General features: G+C 32.3%; 1 protein-coding gene and 1 non-coding gene across 2 annotated transcripts in view; both read right to left on the reverse strand.

Moving 5' to 3' along the window:
- On the reverse strand, window positions 1-72 carry TRNAQ-UUG (transfer RNA glutamine (anticodon UUG)). Its single transcript has one exon. It is a non-coding gene; the product is annotated as a tRNA-Gln (tRNA).
- Window positions 73-3,041: 2,969 nt separating this feature from the next.
- Window positions 3,042-23,519, reverse strand: part of LOC137922426 (NADH dehydrogenase [ubiquinone] flavoprotein 1, mitochondrial-like) — a 486,084-nt gene continuing 465,606 nt past the window's right edge. Inside the window, exon 9 of the mRNA XM_068765409.1 lies at window positions 3,042-3,052. The gene's annotated coding sequence lies outside the window, so the exon portion shown is untranslated. The remainder of the gene's footprint in view (window positions 3,053-23,519) is intronic.

Here is a 23,519-nt window from a genome sequence, read left to right on the forward strand (position 1 = left end):
AGGTTCCACCGAGATTTGAACTCGGATCGCTGGATTCAAAGTCCAGAGTGCTAACCATTACACCATGGAACCTGTTGAGGAGTAAGTTGAATTAGCCAAATGTTATTATAAAATAAATTTATGCAATTATTTTCATTATTTAATAAATTTTAATATAATATCGCAATATAAATATCGCAAGCTAAATAAAACTAAGTTTTATATCTGTAAAATTTAATACTAAATAGCGTTTTTTTTTTTCATTTTCATTTTTCAAATTCAATTCACTATTCATAAAAATGTATCGGACAAAATAACATTTCTTTGGAGTTGAATGACCTCAACGTGAAACAAGTTTACAACACTTATAATGATGAACCTGATACAATTTTAAAGTTTTACCACTTTTATATGATCCTTCATCTATTACTGCCTTGATTCATTTGAAAGGTCAAGATAAAACGGTCTTTAATTACTGTCTGCTTAATAAAACTGGAAATTAATTTAAAATATAGTCTTTCTGATTTGATTAAGAGTAGAGAGTATTTATTTGATCTGGAAAAAACATTTTCATTTAAAAGTAATTTCGAAACCAATTTTTATCTTGAAAATTGATTTCATGTACCAAATAAATAATAGAATATATAATTTTAACTCTTTCCTATTTAAGACTATATGTGATTAAGCATCATAATTTTAGATTTTATTAATAATGTTAAATAGTACAATATTTTTATAACTAAATATAATTTTCTAAACAATTTTTGTATATATAAAAAACTTGTCTGTAAACAAAGAAAATACGTAAAAATTAGCACTATAAATAAACACAAGATTGGTGTAAAAAGCTTGTGTTTATTTATAGTGCTAATAAAAATAAATAAATTTTATCTATGCTCCGTGATATTAATATTTTCTTTGTTTGAAATAGCTTACGCTTTTAAAATAAACATCGAAGATTAAGTAATAAAATATCAAAAATTTAATAAATCTATTTCTTTAAGTTTTAAGTGATAATTTATCTTGGAAATTAATTTATCTAACTAATGTATCACAAATATTTGTGAAAAGTCATCTGAGTTAGTTTATCGTCTCCTCTCAGATTGATATGTTGAATATATAATAATACTACTATATGTAAATAATTGCAAGATATATATTATGAAATATATCTAAAACATACATGAAACCACTAAAAATTTTTACAGCATGTACTTTAAGATGTAATACAGATGTAAAATAAATTGCTGTAACCTCTGTACAGTCAGTGATTCAAAAAACGTCAAACAGCGTGTTTTATTCGGACAAACGGAATAGAGAAGCTGAATGTAATTCTAGTTTATATCAAATTAGGCTTTTTTGACTCGCTAAAAATGAATGAATGAAAATTAATTTTGAACGCTGTATTTTTTATTATTAAATTTAAAAAAATAATATATCGATTTTTCATAGTTTTTAGCAAATACACTATACCATTAACAAAGTAAGTAACTCGAATACCTAATTTTCACTTATTTTATTTATTCATATGTATTTTAAATGTCTTGTGTACATATATTCTAATCGAATCTTCGTGTCAGTTATTTTGAATACCATGCTGTATTAAAGCTTAACTAAATAACGCCATTATGATGTCAAAATAAACTACAATGATTTATGTCTTCGAGAAATTGAAAGATGTTATTATTTCAAGATATCGTCGTTTAAATTTAGAAAGGAACTACATGATATATTATATTTTATTTTTACATATTTATTTATTATAAACAAGAGATAATAAATTTTTCATTAAATTATATGAAATGCAAGAAAAACAATATCAAGGTTCTCGTCAAAGACGCAAGCAGCCTTCGTTGTTATTGTAATCGTTTGTTGGGGACAATTATCGCAAGCATGAGAATAACACGATAAAATGTTTACTTTAATGACAGTAAAAACTAAATATTTCCCCTCAGGTGATTCCCGTGCAACTGTAATGGCGAATGTGACGCTCTGTTGCTTTCAGCCTCTTAAACGTTTACATCCGCCCTTCATATTTTTACTTTAACATACGTAATAAATTATATATTAAATATGACATTAAATAAATCATAACATAATACTGTCATTAAAAATTAACGTGAAATTGTCACTCACGAGCATAAAGGAGTCAGGCAATTATTTTCTTAGGTTAGTAGAACTATACACATAATACACATATATAACTCTATAACTTTTGCCAAGTGTCTTTTTATCCAAAGTTTTACTTCTATATTGATGCCAAAATCGCTCAATTTTTTGAAAAAAAGCGTAATGACTCATTAATGAATACGATTGTTGCGGAATGAATCCGCAACAATCGTATTCATCTGATTGGGCTCCGTGCAATTTCTGGCTATTCAGCAAACTCAAATTACAACGTAAGAAAAGGACCAATATTTAGCCACTTCCGCACATCAAATTACAACGATTAAAGAGAAAAAACCGTACTAAGAAAGTCTTGAAGGCTGTACCGGAAATAGACAATTCCGACTGTTGAAATGCTGTGAATAAAGAATTTACATTTTAATAAAAAAATACCAAACCCAGACGAGGTCATAACCCGGGAGTAATCTCCCTCTACGATCGTCCCATCCCCTGGTCTAAATCAGTTAAGTACCTAGGTGTCACCTTTGACACTAGGATGAGTTTCCAAATTCATGCGAAACAAGTGGCTAATAAAGCCCGCATGATATTGTTCAGATTATACCCCCTCCTCAACCCTTCAAGCAAGTTGTCCCTTAGACACAAGCTCCTCCTCTACAAAACTTGCATAAGGCCAGTCTTCGCCTATGCAAGCGTAGTATTCGCCCATGCTCCAACTCATATCTTACGTCCCCTACAGTTGCTGCAGAATCGCTTCACCAGGCTTGTCACTGGTGCTAGATGGTTCCAACGCAAATAGATATTCACAGTGACCTCAAACTAGAAACCGTGCAAGAGTTCTTCCAAGCATGCTCCAAAGCATACTTTGAGAAGGCCTCTGCCCACCCCAACCCGCTCATTGCGGGTTCAACTCGCTACAACCCCGGCTCCTCTTTCAGAAACCTCGTGAGACGTCCTAAAGATGTCCTCACAGATCCCATCATAGGGTTCACACAACCCACTCACCTGACACCACACCCCTCAGACATTCGCAGCTCCACAAGCACGAACTCCCCCACAGCATCATCTACTCCACCGTCAACCTCTCACCGCACGAAAACACGCGTGCGAGGTACTAAAATCAGACGCAACACTTCTCACCGTCCGAAAAAGAAACGGCGCCGGCCTTCCGGCGTCGCCGCTGCGAACAGCGTGGGCGATCCGAGATAGGATCAGTATCCTACCTTAGACTGCCGAGTGGTCCACGCTGCCGTTATTACACAACTCTTCATGCATCACACTTCAGCAACATCGATCATACACGCGCACTAACCGTGCGTTCTACCGGCCAGCACGACCGCGACCGACTGTGTCTTCGAGGGGCCGACCAGGTTGTTCCTAGGTTGTTCCTGTGTTCCTGAGCATCATCTTCGTCGCTCTCCATAAGTCTCACCACCGTCCCTGATACGAGTCACGACACCCAAACTTGTAAAGTTTTAAAGTTCACGGACCCCTCCGTTCCGTGAACTCATACCGACGAAGCTGTAAAAGCCGCAAGGTTAACAGCAAACACTTCAACAGAAACAGTACAGTACATATTAATGTTCCCAAGGATGTAAGTGTGGCAAATGTAGTAGAAAAAAAAGTATAGGGCGGATAATCAAACTCCTCATATTTGTACATATAACAGTATAATTTATAAAAACGCTTTTTAAAATTAAATAGTTATTTACTTTAACCCAGAATTACCACTTTCGAATATTCACTTAGTTTAAATACAGGATGATTTGTTATTAATTTAAAAGCTTAAAAGGTCACTGTGTAATGCACCTTATCCAAAATTTAATGGTTTTAAAAATATTAAATATCCCAATGAACGTAAAAGAAACGTTTTACAAATTCGAATTGTTACATATAAAATTTAATTATTGTTTACAATCTGTCTCTGCAGACTTTGTACAGCCAGACGTTCTTGCCTACTAGCTGTCGCAATAAAATAAAAAAAATTGTAACATACTTCCCAGTGATCACTCTATACGGGATGATTGGAAAATGATGAAAACGCAAAATTTATGTGACTAATCACCAAAATATTATAGTTTAATGGTTCACTAAAACACTTTTAACAAGAGAATGTATTTATTTTAATTATAATTTTTTTTTATTCTAATTTGTATCGCTAGTGTTTTCTTTTACAATATGTTTTTTTTGCTTTTACTAAACGCAGACAATTGGGAGAGAGTCGCCGCCATTTGATTCGGATCTTTCCTCTACGAGCCGCGAGCCACGACAGCGCCTTATCACTATTTAATTTTTTTTAATGGGTAATACATCTAAAATTTATACATATAAATAATACAATTTGGAAGTTTTACTATATTACATATTAATCGGTCCATTATTTTATTTCAAGTCGATGCCCAAGCGCTACAGATTGTTAAATGCCTTGAGGTTTAGGACAATGTACCGGGCCGGTAAGTGGAACGGCGGAAATATATTAAGGTTTTCACATAAGGTCACGTGGTAACGTTTTTTTGATTCGAATCGGGAGCAGTGGCTGAGTAAGTGGTGAAAAGTCTGTACTGTGGAGCCGTCACATGGGCAAGTATCGTTGTAGATTATTTTAATAACTCAGAAATTAACTTTAAATACTGATATAGGCTAAATATAATCTAACCACTTTTGCATGGTCTACTAGTATGACGCGTGTGTCGCGGATTAGTATTGGAGAGTTATTGTCATGGCGTGAGGGAATAGATGTCTTGCTAACGGAAGGAGAAAGGACCAGCAGGGCTGAAGGGTAAACGGTAAATATGCCGGACAGTTTATACAGAAAGCTTAACAGAAAATTTGAGGAAATGCGTAAACAAATGAAGGAAACTGATATAGCTCATCAGATTGTCAATTTGAAATGGCAGTTGGCAGGCGAAGTAGCACATTAAAAACATGGCCGCCCGGGCCTTAAGGTTCTGGAATGCCACAGTATAAAACCTGTCTTCTAAGGCGGGCAGACGACCTACAAACTTAACAAGTTGTTAAGTCGTTTCATTAATTCCTATTCTATTCGGGAGGTCTATGTCCAGTGGTGGACAATCCGCAACTGAATTTATAAAATAATAAAGTACTTAAACCGTCGAAGTATATATTTGCTTCCCTAACGTTTTGATTAATTTTATTAAAAACATAAATTTTACTATTAATATATAACAAGTTTAACCCCTGTATGTTTATTAATTTTAATCTGTCAGAAGAGTACATTGCACTACTAGACCGCAAGCGACCGTTAGCAAGCTCCACGTGTAATAGGAAGGGGATTTACAACGGAACTCACGTGGCAATAATCGTGTTAATCATTTGTGTCGATTTGCTCTAATTGTAAACAGATACAAACTTCACAACATAACAACAACTCTTCTCGAATAAAAGATAACAAATAATGTTTAAAAAACTTAAAAGAAAACAGATTAAAAATTAAATTGCTTAGAAGTGTTTACTTTTTTTACGTTGCCTGTTCATTTGGATGAATACCTGTTGAATGAAAAGTAAGAAATATATTCTATCATCCATCTTATCATAGCACGCGTTCATTAACTTATATAAAAGATGATTGATTGAGGTCAATTTTTTGTTTATTGTCATTACATGCGAGTTATTACTCTTTTGTAATCACGACTTTTGTTGGAAGTGTCTGTTTTTTATTGACTACACATATTGATGACATGTATATATTATTATATCATTGTATATACTCCACTATAGTAGACGTCATGTAATATCAAAGCATAGTATGTTAATAATTTTGTTCGTAGTTCACATTAATTTTAAAATACAACAATTCTGTCTTAGGCCTATATGTCTATACTATATCTTTTATTGAGTCTCCGAAATTAAATTATTATCTCTTGACATCTATTGTAGCATTTAATGAAAAAGACCATGACATACACAATTCGGCAACGACATAACTCCAATTGTCTTTGTAATTTTAAATAAAACCAATAGATGGCGCTGTAATAAATGTTATACTCCCTGACAATGTCAAATATAGTCAAGTTATCGTTCATTTGTGGGAAAAGTAATGACGTTTTTCGAAATCCAAGCGCTCTAATATTAAAATGCTAAAGATTAGAAGACAACAAAGCTCGCACATTTTAATGGATGATGTTTATTTTATGGCTAAAAACTTCTTTACTGTGCTATGATTCTTAAATATCGCTTAAGGAACTCTGTTATTATGTCATTTATACTATCCGGTGAAGCATCGGTGGTAATCTTTCATTGTTTGTATTTTCTAGAAAATAAAAAAAATATCTGTAAAATGATACGTGAACATTCATTAATAATAAGCTGAAACAAATTTGGCGTTATGCCAACTTTTGTTTATCTCCTACCGCGAAATACACGGGTACAAACAGAAATGTTTTTCCTCGTATTTGTTGGAATCATTTCTTCCTATTGGTGACGCAGTCATCGTTAAGGTTTAGATATAATGCACAGTTTAAACTGTCAAAAGATTCTTGTCAAAGCCTATCTAGGTTGGAATTAATATAAGGTAGCCTAGAAGCTCGACTTTTGTATTAAGATAATGAATTCAGATTTTGCATTAAAAATTCAATAACTCTACCTAATAAATTGGCATATAGTTTTTAGCGAATAGAGACACGAGTGACTACTCATTCTTTATTGAAATGAAAAACTGTTTTGTAAAATAAACTGCATAGCTGTTGTATACGATATGCTTATATTGTCTGTTGTCTCGGATGAAGTAAATGCTGCTAGCCCTGGGGGCTTTTACAGCTTCATCTGAACCGAATTCACGCAACGGAAGGGTTAGTGAACTATTTAAAATTTAGGAAAGGCCATCGTATTTCAGTTTGCACAACGTCGATCGCACGAAGCACGCATGTATGAACGTGAGTGTGCGGCTTTGGAGGGCAGTGAGGACCACTCGACAATGTATTGTTCCTACCTAGGATCGCCCTTGCTGTTCCCGGGGGCGGGCGGCCGTCACCATATACGTATCAGTTTGTAAAAAGTGTGTTGTTTGGCTTTGTTGTACCGCACAAGTTTGTGTGTGCGGTGTGAGGACGCTAAAGGAGTGGTTGTTCATTTAGTGGAAACGGTGCTTGCAGTGTTGTGAGTATCTGCAGCATGTGGTGAGTGGCGCCTAGATTGTGAGATCTTCAAGATGGAATAATTGAGAAAGTTTTTAGGACGCCTCTTGATTGTCTTGGAAAAGGTGCAAAGTGTATAGCGAAATGCGCTTGCTATGAGTACAGAACTATATAGCTATTTATACACTGGAATAGATCCCGCAATCTCGTTGCGTATGATTGACCCGTTGTGGCGACTTTCGTCAACGCAGTCTGTTTACGTTATTTAAAGTGCGTGGTTTATTAAACAGGAATAACTTAAAAATGGGCGATTACAATCGAGAGTTATACGTGAAGCAACATACATGTTGCTCTTACAGTCTTATACAATTAAAATTTAATCCAAAATGGTCTCCCTCATGTTTTAATCACGAAAATTGGTATATTTGATATAGCAAAAACTAATTAATCTTTATTGTAAAAAGATACGAAGATATATAAATTGCATAAACTTTTATGCAATTTCCATAAAACTTCCAAATTTAAAACTAATGTGCATTCAAAAAAAGAATTAATCATAATTTATGTGTCATGTCATAACAATTCATATGCACCGACGGGAAAACGAGAAACAAAGTTATCTTGATTTTAAAACCAATATTAGTTATGTGCACAGGTTTAACTACAATGCATCGACTAAGTGTTCTGATTAATTCTGAATATTTCTGTTATACACAGTATACTGATTTTAGCTACTGTAGTTCAACGAATCGTATTTTGAGTTGCATATCAGCATTTTTATTACAAATATTGTTTTGTATAGTAGTTATAAATATATAATATCGATTTACAAAAAGTATGCATACAGACGAAACTTTACAGTATTCAATGTATTCATCGTGAGGGTGCGGGATCCATCGCGTAGGGAGGAGAGAAGCAGGGTACAGTGCTCGGATCTGACAACCCGCGAAGCAGGTTTAAGGAGACCTCCTTGCAATGCGTTAGCATTCACAGTCACTGAATAGACTTCTCCCTAGCTAAAAAAAACTTATGTTCAGTGTCTCCGAAATTATTTGTACATTTATTTCGTAAAAGAAAGTTGTGCGGGTTACTTTTTTAAATCAGCCCAAATACGCCCACTGCAAGATATGGGCCTTTCCCCAAAAACATCAATGGAGGGATATACCATAATCACCACACTCAGCGGGCGGAGTGGTGATCGCAGTGTGCTATTACGGTATGCAGAGGACGCTGCCGTCCATCCTCTGGAAACTTGTTAGTAACAGCGGCAATTCTTTATAATTAATGCACAAAGTGTGAATTATATAAGAATGAAAACGGGAAACGAACCCGAGATCTACTATCGCTAGTCTTAGTTCGCTACCGCAGGGATATCTTCAGAGTGCATCTATTAAAATATAAAATAACTTGTATGATTTCAAGCCGTACACGTGCAGTGTTCAAAACTAGGAAACCCCGTTCACATTTTCGATAAATACAATTTAAGTATCAAGGTACTTTACATAATGTTTGTTTATATCAGATCAGATAACGCCGGGTGACGTAACAGTAACAGATATTAAAGATAGTAGCTAATTGCATTTATAACTAACTACGTCAGTATCCGGTGACACTTATGTTTTGTACGAAAATTACCCGATAGTCCAAAATTTTGGTAATTCCTTGTTTAAAACGGTAAACATAATATCTGACGTAATATCAGCTTTGTTAAATCTGCTAATAATGATAAATCTTGTTCTCTCTATATTTACCACGATAAATAACTAAATTTTTATAACATCAACATAGGTTTCCTTCTCTCTGTGGAACAAACAGTTAATTTCGTTTTTTATTAAACTTTCTTTTGTTTTATACTCTTATTTCCTTTAGGCACGCCAACAAGACAATCTAATATATATTTTCGTATCATATGACATTTCACAAATTTAAACATGTTTGCCTATTATAGTCGTACACATCCTTGGCCATAATTATGCTAGCTTCATTCTTAATCTATACACTAAATTAATGTAAACTAATAAAACAAAATACAAATAATCGGTACTAAATTAATTATAATTTCTACCGAAAGATCTTCACGACTGCACATTGGACTGTCTAGAGATTTCCAATAAGATCATAAAATGGTCTTCTATCTTGTCTATGTTAAGAGTCTATCTATCGTGTGGGTCGACGTCTTACGCTACCCTTGCCAATGTCTGGTTTCCACTCCGGAACCATGAGTCCCCTGCTGTCATTTGTTCTGCTCCTTATACGTTCTGACCATTGCTATTTGAATTTGCCAATACTTGCAACTGTTTTTTTTTTTATGAACCCCGCTATTGGGGGCCTCTCGAACCCCTAGCTTGTGGTGGGACAGGGTCTTTTTTGGCTAAATTATTTTTTTCACTTAGTTTTTTTTTTTTTATTTCCGTTCTCTGCTTCCATTCTTCACATGATCTTTCTTTCCATTCTTTTATACCACATTTCTTCTTTCTTACCCTTTTGCTCTGTTCGTCTATTGGAAGTGTCCTTTTGATTTATATTTTTATTTTAAACATTTTTTTTACACATTATTTACTTATTACTTGCAACTGTTGAGCTATATCGGTTACAATAAATCTGTTTTATAGAAATACAATATAAGAACCAAATTTTTGTCAAGATATATCGATTCGTGACAAGGTAACGGTCACAATGACTCAAATGAACAAACTCGTATTTCATAATCTTTAGCAGTATCAACCTCATTATTACGCACGGATCGTATCAATTATTATCGGGTGAATGTACTTTTTATGTTAAAAAGAACATTATTCAATGATAATTAAAAGTCTGATAATTAAAAAAATCACTCAGTGTTATCTGTAAACATTTACGTAATTCAAAGTAGTTGGCAACGAAAAGATATGATCGATAAAAGAGGCGTATAAGGGGGACATCTTTTAAATTTCAATTATCTATAACATGATCTGTTCTGTACGTATCATAATAATATATAGGCTGTAGTAAAGTTTCATTTGTAACGTAATCAGATTTTTTAAAATAAAATTAACATTATTGGACCACCAACATATTTAAATGACTAGAATCCTTGGCAGTGATGTCGCTTGATTATTTTGATTTCATTTAGGCTATATCTGATAGTGTATATGTATAAAACTGTATTGTTTTTCTTCTTAGTCGCCATCTGTAACATCTACCGACTATTGGCAATCTTTTAATTTAGAGTATATTTTTTTCAGATTCTTTACTTTTATTTATATTTTATAGGAGACGTATGCCTGATTTATTTTGTTAATATTCGGCCTTTTGATTTTAGCCTAATTTACATTTTATTCTATGCTCTACTATTTAATTTCTCTTCTTTTAAAATTAATCTTACATTTTAAAATACTCATTCTCTAATTTATTTATATTCTCATGAACATGCACTTAAAGAATAAAGTGCTTTGCTTTGTAAGGTGAATCTTTATTAAAAGATGTGTTGTGGAATTTCTTCTGCTTCTCCACAACTATAACACCTTTTATACCAGAAAAGAGTAAAAAAGAAAATGGATTAAAAAAAAATAATAATAAGTTAACCATCAATAAGAATTCTGTTAAAAAAATTCGAATGTTGTATAAATGAATTTTATCTTTTAAAGGTAATCAATTATAAAATTTAGGAAACACAACTTAAGATTTTCTAGTATTTTATTTAAAGATACCTTTGAATAATTACAACGATATATTAGGCTTATTCTTGAGATTTCTCTAACAGACTACCAGTAATGAAGAAATCCGTTGATGAGCCCAACTAACCGACAAAGCATAGTAGATTGATAAGTTGAAGTGGGTAGGACACAAATAGGCTTCTGCGCAGAGTAAGACGTCATTCCAAAAGGAGAAACGATCATGTTAAGTTCGACGGAAGGCATTCGATGCAGCCCGCTTCCAACTGATTCTATTGAAAATTTATGAGAGCGGCTTATTGCAAGCTTAAATGACACTAATGAATAAAAAAACTGTTATATATTTTTTAAATAAATATTTGACTTATTTTTCTCCTTCGTAGCACTGTTTTGGATACTAATTGATGGTAGAAAATAAAAAAATGGAACATAATAGTAAAAAATTTCCGGTGTCGTTCTAAATCTAGATATGAAAATTTACATGCTCAAAGTGTTCAACAAAAAATTTTAAGACAAAAAAAAAGTCCGATTAAAAGCGGACGACCAAGGCGGTTTCAGACAAGTATTCTTCTAGTCGAGTGACTAAAATGAAACTAGTTTAGAAGGTTCTGAACTAGTTTTATTTTAGTTGCTAAACGAGATCGTTTAAGTTAGCAAGGTTAGAGGTACTCTAGAAAGCCTCGACTCCGACTGCTCTATGCCAAAATTTGACCAGGTTGGGACGCCGCCAAGTTGTCAGATCGCTTCAGTAGACCAGATTTCGCGGGTTTGAGTTAAGCTAAGCTCAGGTCATTCGTCAAAGAACTAGTTCAGAATTCCCCAAACTTTTTTGTGTCGTAGACCCCTTGTCATGTTTTTTCGTGTTGGGTAGACCCCCTACTTACCTGATATTGATTTCTTGTAAATTTCTAACTGAAGTGAAGTTTAGTGTTAAAAACTTAAAGTAAAAACACATGTTATATTATACATTTATTAATTGAATTTAAATTAAAACTACTCAAAATAAAATTTTGTACCTGTTATGTAAAATATACGTAACATTAAATAAACATAAAATAAACTATAAATAAAATAACATAAGCAATAAGTCAATATTTTTAGTGAGAAGGATGAAACTGATGCTTTTATAATAAATTATCAACATTTTGCGTCAATTTTGTAAGGGTTAATCTTAAATCTCCTCGGTTAATGATGTCCAGTCTGTGGACCCCCATTTTTATTTCATGGACCCCCAAATTTTTTTTCGCTGACGTAGATCTCTTGCAGGTTGTCATAGACCCCTCGGGGTCGAGCACTTTGGGAATCACTGAACTAATTGAATATTGTTTTTAACAAAATTTCGTCACATGATATGAAAGATACAGAAAAGATTACTCTTGTAACATGTTCAACGATTTGATATTGGTGACATTTTATTAAATAACAACAATACGATACAACAATAACAAAAAATGGCAACAATATGATAGTTTATAAGTTCTATATTAGAATACCAAGCATTATGTCGGCCTATGTTATCAAAGTCTTACCAAATACAAGCCGATGTCATCACACACGCAAGCCGTGACTAAATTTTGTGTTTACATGGAATGAATCTTTGAACAAATAGGAATTTGCCCTTAACCGCGTGTATAACTACATCCGGTCTCAAGAGATTGTGGTATTTCCAATTATATAACTACACGGAGATCCGTTAAAATCCCGACATACTGTTATTTGACCTGGATATTTTTCATATACAAACCACATCATTAACAAAATATTCTTGTTAAATACAGTTCCTTTTGTCTTTATGTATTATTTTCTATGCTATTTGCATGTTTTATTATTTGTTTTGCTCCTTCAGGGTATACGATTATAGATGTGGATGGTTTTTTTAAACACTCTCCCGTCTTATTTTCGAGACAGAGACACACTCTCCTACTTTCAACTTCCCTGTCGCATATTTCACAATTTCTATCATTCAGCGTACATTTAACGTATAGCATTTACCCAAATTAAATTTATAAATAAACATATAAATTAAGTAAGGTGGAAGGTCTGCAGAATCTTGATTCGGTCTGATATATTATTTTACCGAATAGAAAGTTATCAGCCTCTCAGGTAGCTTAGGCGAATCTTGTGTGATATAGGGGAGACTTATGTCAGGAGGTGGATATCCTACGGCTAAAATTATGATGATAATGGTGTCTGAGCTTCCATGAGAGGACCTCGGCCTGGGTTGTCACACTTCCACACGCTTCAATGGGGAATATTCTTTGTGGATGCTCACAAGGATTGACAGCGATATCGGTTGTTATCGTCGGATTATTACATAAAGTATACGTATCCAGTAAATTACTGGGCTAATATGGCGCTATCTTATATATCACTTTCAATAATACGGTTATCAGCAAATGACAGGTCAATAAATTTTAATGAAGATAGATAAGTATGTTAATTGAAAAAATAATAAGTTATAGGATATATTATTTTATTAATTTAAAAAGTTGTAGTGGCAGTGGACCTTAAGACTATAATGGAGACCACAGGCAAGACAAGTGGACTCTAGACCTTATTATAGCCGCTTATAACATTTCATATAGGAATAGTTCGGTAGAGTCAAATAATGACAGACATATGATAAATACAAGAAATTAAAATAAACTCGTATCGCTATTAATTTAGTCTTCAAAATGTTATCAAATCCATCATTGGTCTGCGTGTACGCATATAATAATGTTCTACTATTAAGTTTAAATAAAAATAAAAAGTGCATAGTTAAATAAATCTTATTACAGCGTGTTATAGCGATCAGTTTTAATTCGAAATGTGTGAAACTTGGTTTGTTGACTTATTTACATAATTGATATTATAATGCACACGTGAAAAATTGTTAAATTGTTTTTGGCCATCGTAATCGACGATTTAAAAGCGCATGTAAATGCCTTGATAAAGATGTTGTGAATTTTTTTTAAAAAGTGGACATCTCGCGACTGAAATTGGCTAGCTGATTTTGAAAAAATATTTTTATTTCAATTATAAAGTTGAGTATTGTGTAAGTTTTATATAAGTACAAACAATTTTATTAAATACAATATATAATTTCTTTTTTTACCAGCCCATACTTACTTACTTACATTAGGTTCTAAATATTTTCCAATCAAGCTAAAATTCGTTTGGATGAATTCGTGTATTGCAATAAGACCACCATTTGCATTTCGGTGTTTTTATTATATTGTTCCTATTATATGTTTATAAGATGACACTTAGATGTACCATACAACGTGTATTGCTATTATAATCAATAAATAATCTCAGAAAACCGCAATGCGTTTTTTAGCGATAATTGTAATTGATTACAAACGAATCGTTTTTTTTCGTTTTCAGCTTATCTATGACAGTTTTTTTTTAATTCCTCCTTTGCACGTCATTATATAAAGAGGATCTATATTTGTTATTTACAAATAAATTCAGTATTCATTTTTAGATATTTATAAATGAAACAAAGTAAGTTAATATGTAATGATTATATCTAATACTAAAGATCCACATAACGACGAACCAAATATGTTAGAGACATCACCGATTCCCGCCCACAATCACGTGTTTCTTGATTAAATTTTTTTCTTCCGACAAGATATCGTTGAAATGTCTTATTTGACTTTCCTATAAAGATTAAAACAAATCCAACTTCGTTTTTTAAAAAAATCAGTTTACAAAATTTAATTAAAATGTACATTTGTTCAAATTAAAAAATAATATAAAATTAAGTTTTCTTATGACGAAGTATAAAAAAATAAGCAAATAGAGCGTCATATATAAAGTGAAAGGAATTTGTGATGACCTCAATTCTATTTTCATAATCATTAAAAGAAAAAAAAAATCAAACATAGATTAAAAAATCAAAATAATATAAAAACATATTACTGGCAGCTCATATGATACGATTTCTTTTTTTGTACCAAAAAAAAAAACAACACTCAACATGGTCATTATCCGGTTTACCTATAAAAACTTCATTCTGCTCACAAAGGATATCCTCGTTCAAAGGTCGCGGGGGAAGTCCTCGTATCTGTGTAAGTTATGTCATAACTCACGTTACAATTAATCAATTTAACTTTGATGTAGAAAAATCTTGATATTACTAAAGAAGGTGATATATTGTTTTTAATGAGGCGAAAAAAAACATTTAGGAATAACTTATTCATTTACACTTCATTGTACAGCATAGATAACAACTAAAAAAATAAACAATTTAAATAGAGGTACAAGAGGCGGCCTTATCGTTCGAAGCGATCTCTACCGGACAACCTTTGGATAGATACAGGCACGTAGGCGAAAGCAGTTTGGTGTATACATACATACAAATATAGTACATACATTAGTGTACATACATACATACAAACATACACATAAACATAATTAATTTATATGTCACACATGTAATGACGTGATTCATAAATAATAATTTACAAATTATCTACAATATTTCGGCTAAGTAAAAATACTGATATAATACGTGTTGGCATAGTTTTTATTAATAAAAATTCGTTTACGTCATTACATATTGCTACATAATTGATATATTTTATATAAGAATAAATCAATTTAAATAAGGTTAGCACTAGAAGGTAAGTGAGTTACAATTTTCTCAAGGCTACATAGAAATAGTAACAATTTATTTTGTTATTTATTAGAAATACTTCCACGAAATGTTTGTAAATAATCACGTAAAAGTTTTAAGTTAGACAAAATTGATAAAAATGCTATTATAATGTCAAGTATTTTTAAATAAAGTTTGACAATGAATTACATTTTTACTATATTAACGACATTGTTAAAGTGATCACAAAAAACCCGTCTGAGTTTGCTGTGGGCCCTTCTGGCAATTATCTCATGACGTACAGATTTGGTATTTCAAAATGATGACAAGATGCGTATCATCATCATTTCAGATGTATGAGTTGTGGATCACTACTTGACATAGACCTTTCCGTACGTAGATTTTCAGGACCGTTTTTAAGCGGCGTTCATCGAGCGTGTTCCGACGACTTTAAGAAGGTCATCTGTTTACATCGTTGGAAATACCGATTGAGAAACACTAAGGAAAAATTCTTGGTATTCACCACATTGCTTGGAGATGGAAGGCTGCTTTAAGCTAATACCTGTAGAAATTTTGACAATTGGACCAATGAAAGACGAAACAAAAAAACGTCTTGACGTCTTAGAATTCTTGAGTATATTTGCAAATAGCTGAAAAAAATGAATAAATCTAGAAGCTTATCGTCACTGGCAAGAATAGTAAGAAAAAGATAGGTGTAACTCATTACGAGTTTTTTCTTGTTATATTATTTTCTTGTCCTATTGTTTTTTTTTCTTGTCATAAAATCTTGATAACGGTAGAGAAATAAATCATTGCGTAAATACTAAGTCGAAAACCACCAGCGATGAGTCAACGATCGGAATGAAAACATGGTCATTGAATAAAGTCTCTACTAACAGATAAGAATATGATAAAAGATAACTCAAGATACAATAAACAGTTTAGGGCGTTTAGCTAATGGTACGGGTCAATTATAGTAAACAAAAGAATGGTTCTCTACCCTTCTTTTGTTTTATTAGATAAAGATTTGTTTACACTATTTTAGTTGTCCGCAATTACTCTTGATTATTGCTCAACAGGCCTAAAGAAATCTCGCCAGCTGTGCTCGGGATTTCTTTACGGAAGTATAGTTTGAACGAATCAAGAATAAGGAGATCTATAGACGAAAGAAAGAAACTGACAATGCCTAGCAGATTGACAAGTTGAAGTGACATTAGGCGCGCAGAAAAGATTAGCGCTGATGCCTTAAGGTTGTGGAGGGGAGACCACGGAGCGACAGGCGCAGCCTTAGCCCACGAGATGGAAACCTTATTGATGTCTTTGAAAGACGCTGGATGCAGATTGTTTCCGATTAGTTCTATTGGAAATATATGAGTGTACAGCGGTGGACTACGGCTAAAATGACGATACACCTTCCTACTAGGTATCTCTACGTCAATCTGGACTAACTGGTTGAGAATGCCTGTACGATATAAAGCCTGCCACTGCAGTAAAAAAATTATATTATTGCCATTATTTATTACAATATTTTTTTAAAAAAATGGCAATAAATATTTTATAACAGATGCAATATAAAATTAGTTTTTAATAGTAAATCTAAAAATAAAGTAACAAATAACATGAAACAACATTTGAAGTATATTGCACGTTCTAAAGAATTCAACGCCTATTGGGTGATAATTGACGAGGTCATGCTACTGTTACAATTATAAATAGTTCATACGTGTAGCATTTCGCTCATAACGTTTGCCTTAAAGCTCGTTGTTCGACTACAATATTGAAAAAAAGTGTCATTGACCGAATTAAACAGGTAAAAATCGATTTATACTACAAATACGTCACAAATGATCAGTAAAGAACCGCCATTTGCATTTCATGGCATTGAACGTGTCCTTAATTTTTTTTTTTTATTATACAAGTGATTTTTGTATAGATATAAAAGCTTAAAAGGGTTAAGGTATTTATCATTTGCTGTTAATGAATGAATTGTACATCCCTTCTAAAGATCAATGGTTCCAGATTATAAAACAACGCAGACTTAAGAAAAGCGTTTTCAAAATCTTAATTATTAAATATTAAAATTAATTATTGGTTACAAATCTTTTCCTGAAAATTATATGTTTTCAGAAGATATAGATCTGACGCATGCAAATGAAAGAAAAATTATTTAACTTATTTAAGAATGATCTCATATATGATTGGAAGTAGGTGTAAATAGATTTAAAGTTTCTAGCAATAAGCTATGCTATCTATATATATATATATATATATATATATAGATATGGTAATTCCGTCTGTGTGCGTAATAATATTAATAAATAAAATAATAATAGCTATGATCACAAGATCAGTAGGAATAAAAATAAGTTTGCTGTATAGTGTCCATTTTCTAAGGCTTTAAGGATTTTGGAATGCATTGTCGTGTAATATCTCCCAATTATTATGTAATAAATTGAAGAAATAGGTTACCGACGAAGCTTGAAGAATTGCTCATTTGAAGTAGCAGTGGACGGGACACATCGCTCATGTAACCGAAGGCTGTTGGGACTAAAAGTTTGATGCGCAAAACCTGTTATCGTGGCGATCTTTAGAGGAGGTAAATGCCTTAGATTATGCCTCTATCGACTGAAAAGAAGACATGTATTATTACTTATTACAGCGTAAAATGTTTTTAGGTTACAATAAAGTTAGAAAATATATAATACTAATTCTCCAAGAACGTATATGAAACTGATCATAATAAAACCGTTCTGATTTTCTTGTGGTGTCTTCTCAGTATACACGTTAGGAACTCACAAAGCCTTATTTTAAATTCAAAGACATCATTATAAGGAGCTCAAGTTGATTATAACTGTCAAATTGGGTTCTTATGGTATTATTCTTTTGTCGTACTATTTTAAGAGGATAATTTGAATAAACTACAGGTGGTGTAAAAGTAATGATATGATATGAACGTGTCTTATTTTTTACGAAAAGTGCCAAATTTCACTGTGCTTTGACATTTATGATGTAGATATAAAAAGAATTAGCTGTCAACAAACGATGGCATATATCTATATAGCAAGTTTTATAGCTACATTCACATAATGACAACTATTACACCACCTATTATACTCTATGGAGTTAACATTTTGTCAATATTTGCCGTCACAGTTTTATAACGCTTATTAGCTTTGTCCGAAATTGTATTTGCTTATTTGGTCGGCACTGTTATGCGATGTGAACAAAACCACTGAACTCACATCCGGCACGCCGTTTCGTATGGAGTATTCAAAACCAAAACGTGATATCTCTCGCCACATTTTATTACGTATATGTTATTACATATAAACAAATAATGAGTAATTTATTGCTTCCGGAAAACTTACAGCCTATTTAATGGGAATAACCCTTTACAGTAAACATTTTTCGTAATTTTTTATGTTATTTATAGCACTTTTTTATTGTTTTTCAAGTTCAATCACCTAGTTTTAATATTCCATTATGCTTAGACTTTTGTATATTATGTTTTGTAATAATATATACTAATATTATCTGATGGAAAATTTTTCTGATTAGTCAACGTGGACAGATTTTTAGAATATGTTAATTACAAAACTTTATATTTATGACAAGAACCTCTTAATTTTGTTTTGTTTATGTTAACCAAAACTCTTTGATTTTTTGATTATTATTAATAGAATCTGGCTATATTTCTTCTCAAATATTATTGGGATCGGAAAGTAATGTCGGTTTTATAAGTTAAATTCACACTACTACATTTTTTTCAAGTTTATTTCTAATTAAAAATATATTCACTTTCGTTATTAACAACCTCATGCCATCTAGTACAGATCGGTTTTTCTGTCAAATTAAAAAAACATTACATTCCAGTACCCTTAGTAATAATTCAAGTACAGTTTTGTACGAAGGACAAAGTTTTTATATTATATTAGCATGTATTGGCCTCACGATGGATTTTAACGAATTTACACATGTTGTATGTGTATTTAAAGTACTACGTGTATATTGTAAAGCGTTTGAACAACATTCAAATGACTATAATATAATTAAACTTCGGTAATGCTCGCGGTACGAGGGGCACGCAACCTACAAGGTTTTTTTGTCCCGTTATGAGATGATATAATCTGTACAAGTTTATCTATATTAAATTGTCAATGACGTCATTATTCTGTGTAACGAAAAGGCACGTGTAGATGAAGAATGTGAGTTGCGTTTGAAACAGGATTTATTTATGAGGACTTGATTATAATATTAACTCTAATTTTAATCATCATAGGATACATTTTACTGAAAGATATAAATATGTTAAATATATCGGTAAAATGTAACGATGTATGTTAAACTAATTACTGGTGTTTATTTAAACAGTATGATTGGCTAAACTTGTAAAAACTGTAAATGTGTACACCCTATGGAATATTAACTGTCTCAGAAATAAAAAATATCGTAATGATAATATAGTAAGAAAAAGTGTATTCGGAATTCGAACTACATATTAATTATTGTTTACATTTTTTCCTGAAGGCTGACTGTACTGTTAGAAGTTACTGGCCTCTCGCGTTACAACAATATTAATGAATTAATTTTTAAAAAATTAACAAGCTGTTACCACCTATTTCCAATCGCCATTTTTAACTTGACTCATAAGGAAATCATTTATGGTAAAACTAAAAGTTGATTTAGAACTGTTATTTTAAAATTAGATGTTGACCAACAAAAATAATTTATTTATGAATTACAAAATAATTTATGAGTGTTTATAATACATTGTTGCGTTCGAATAAAAAATTATCAGTTTCTTCTCTACTTGATCGTATAAAAATAACTTTAGAATATTATTCAAATTATTTACTACTATTCTTGAATGAAATTTTATTTATCGAAGTTTAACTGAAAGAAAAAAATAAAGTATTTGAAAAAATAATTTTATTAAAAGGAACCTTAACAACTATACAAACAATATAATTTATTCTTCAAATTCCAATGCATATAACAGTTAGTACGAGCAAAACAAATGTATCACACTACTGCTAAATTATTCAAGACTCTAACAAGTCGATTTGAAATTAAACATCGAAGCATAAATTAAAATAATTCCTATCAGTCTTAAGCATGACGATATAACTCCACGTGGGAAGCGGTTTAATTCTCATAGAGAACTGCAGATATTAGCTTAAAAACGTTCACAAAAGCACGCTTCACTTTCGTAATTTCCATCGCACTCCAAGCGGTGACCGTAGACACAAAAAGTTATCCGTTCTCTTGTAGAGAATAGCTTCGTTCATATATTTAAACACTAATCATGATCTTCAATCAATCATCGCATGACGAAGGTAAAGATCGACTCGATCACATCATCAAGATCCTTACTGAAAGGTGACAGCTGTGGCTCGTAGGAACACGTCGGTTTCTTCTTCCCGTCTACAATGATATGACAGTTAGGTCCAACCACTTGCACTTTGTCGCCGCGGCATCGCTTGTTTATCGTTACAAGTCCGTTTCCGCCCACTAGATTAATAACACCGTAATTATCAGTCACTTCAACTCGGCAATCGTTACCGATCACTTCGATGTCGCCTTGATTAGTAGTTACGTGAATTATGCAGTTGTTTCCGACCACTTTGAGACGGGTTGCATTCGTCTCCATTGTAACTTTCTTCTTGTTACCTAGCACTGAGTATTTCTTCATTTTGTACGTTTGAAAGAATTATTTGCTAATGTATTTAGTTAATACACTTTACGTGCTGCTAGCGCAAGCGCTGTTGTGCGAATGATTCGAATTAGAAACACGCTCGTTTTATAAGGCGTCGCCGGCGACCGCGCCGCTTGGCCCGCGCGGTAAACTCCCCTTGTGTAATGCGTCACTCACTCATTGATGAAACTGAGAATCTTGACCGTTTCGCCCGGTGTAATAATAAATTGTTTGTTAATAGTTTTTCCCCAAATTTTGTAATTAGGTCCCTCTAACGTTTTAATACCACGTTGTTTTGCAATATTATAAAACATCCACTAAATATAATCTCATTAAAGTTTACTTCTTTTTAATTAAAACGAATTGTTTTAACGATTGAAAATAATGTACGTAAAATATAATATAATAATAATACAACACAAATGTATGCTTAAACATTTCATTGGGAATTTTTTCGAATGCTTTGTATGATTTGAGTAATCTTAAAATATAAATGAAATATAGGGAATTAAAAACATCATTTTATTTTAAAAATATTGCGTGTTTTGTACTTCAATTCTATAATATTTTCTTTGTCTTCTATAATAAACAACATCGAATATTTTAATAATACTTTTAAGAATCATTTATCTATTTCCCTGTTTATTATCTCGTTCACTAACAATTTTTATTATTTTTCTCATTCAAGAAATTCTTAAATCATAGTCTATGTTTATTTTAAAGCTATTAGTATCATTGTTAAGTCTATACAATATACAATTTATTTATGTGATTTTATTACATTATGTTGTGGCGTACAGATATAAGTACTGTTAGCGTACATTCGATTTATTAAATCGAATTTTGAAGTCAGTTTCCTAAAACTTACTGCTATTTTTTTATAAAAAAGACCTTAGTCTGCATAGATTTAGATAGTTCAAAGATCTGAGTGTCCACGTGAGATAAAACACAGTTTAATTAAAATACTAATCGTGACATATTTTTTTACATTAATTTAACAATATTTAATTGTAAATTAATTTGATATCTTTCATAAAACGTGTTAAAATTAACGCTGTTATAAAGGTTTTCTGAACTTGGTAGTACTAACGCATTACAGCGTTATAATAATTCTAGATTGAATTAGATATGAGCAGAAGAACCAAGGTTACCAACGTGTCTCTAAGAATAGTTTGTCTTAAGCAGTGGGTGGGGCACATCGCTCGGCAGGCCTTTGAGTCTGAAAGGTTACCAGGGCCCACCACTAGGTAGACTGACGACATAATTAAAGTCGTGGGATGTCACTTGATGCAGGCAGTTTGCTGGTCATCATGGTCATCTTTGGAGGAGGCATATGCCTTCCAGTGGTTGTCTCCTCAATCAGCTGAATAGACGAACAAGATGAATTGTAACATAAATAATCGATTTCAGACGTATATAATAATTATGAATATATTTTTTTACTTTAAAAAACTAAACAATAATTACGTCCAAAAGCAAGCAGGAAAATCCCTTTTAGTGGAGAAGAGCTAAGAAACAAGTTTACAAAAACTGTAAAACTATAACTTGGTCGAAATATTTTATTTTGCTTGTAAGTATTTTTCTCTTAATTTTTCGCCACTCGAATCTGACGGAGGACACTTAATGGTATAATATCCTCCAATAAACTCTGATTAAAATTCCAATTATGTCTGCTATATAAATAATAATTATACTTATGTATGTAAATCACGCGAGTTCGTTTAGATAAGCGAACCATTAATTTTTTTGTCGTTTGAACGTTAATTAGTCTGGGATATCACCGTGTTGATTTGAACAAAAAATGAGAACGGTGGGCGGTGACCGAACTTGTTTTTATTATATTTATCTCTGCTATATTTGTGTTTACATAAGCGGTTGAATATTTACGATGTTTTTTATTAATACCAAGTTTTAAAAGATTTGCCCGGTGTAGTTTATTAGAATAACTAAATATGCCTATGAGAGTAATGCTTTAAATTTGTTTTTCCGTTTATTTATTATATATCTTTCAATAATAACATTCCAGGTCATCATTATTTCGGCGGTAGACTATCCAGTGTTGGAAATATGTCAACCTGTAGCTTTCCATTGAGTAACGGTAGCAATGGAGGACTGAGAACTGAGAAACCAAACGAACTTCGCAGGTTTGTTTCCATGATATAATGTTACATAATTCACGTTTTGTGCATTAATTATATGGGATTGCCATTGCCCACGAGATTCTAGATGAGCAGCAGCATCCACTACGTACCGTGATATCACACTACGATCGCCAAACTGTTTGTCAAGCGTGGCAATTATGGTATATCGCCTCCTGGATAATTTTGAGGGAGGTCTATGCCTTGCAGTGAGCGTCTTTAGGGTGAGAAGACAAGATTTACAATAGTACT

The sequence above is a fragment of the Battus philenor genome, unplaced genomic scaffold, assembly GCF_028537555.1.
Source record: "Battus philenor isolate CCGP_79_NKW_IND1 unplaced genomic scaffold, ilBatPhil1.0.hap1 SCAF_2, whole genome shotgun sequence".
Lineage (NCBI taxonomy): Eukaryota > Metazoa > Arthropoda > Insecta > Lepidoptera > Papilionidae > Battus > Battus philenor.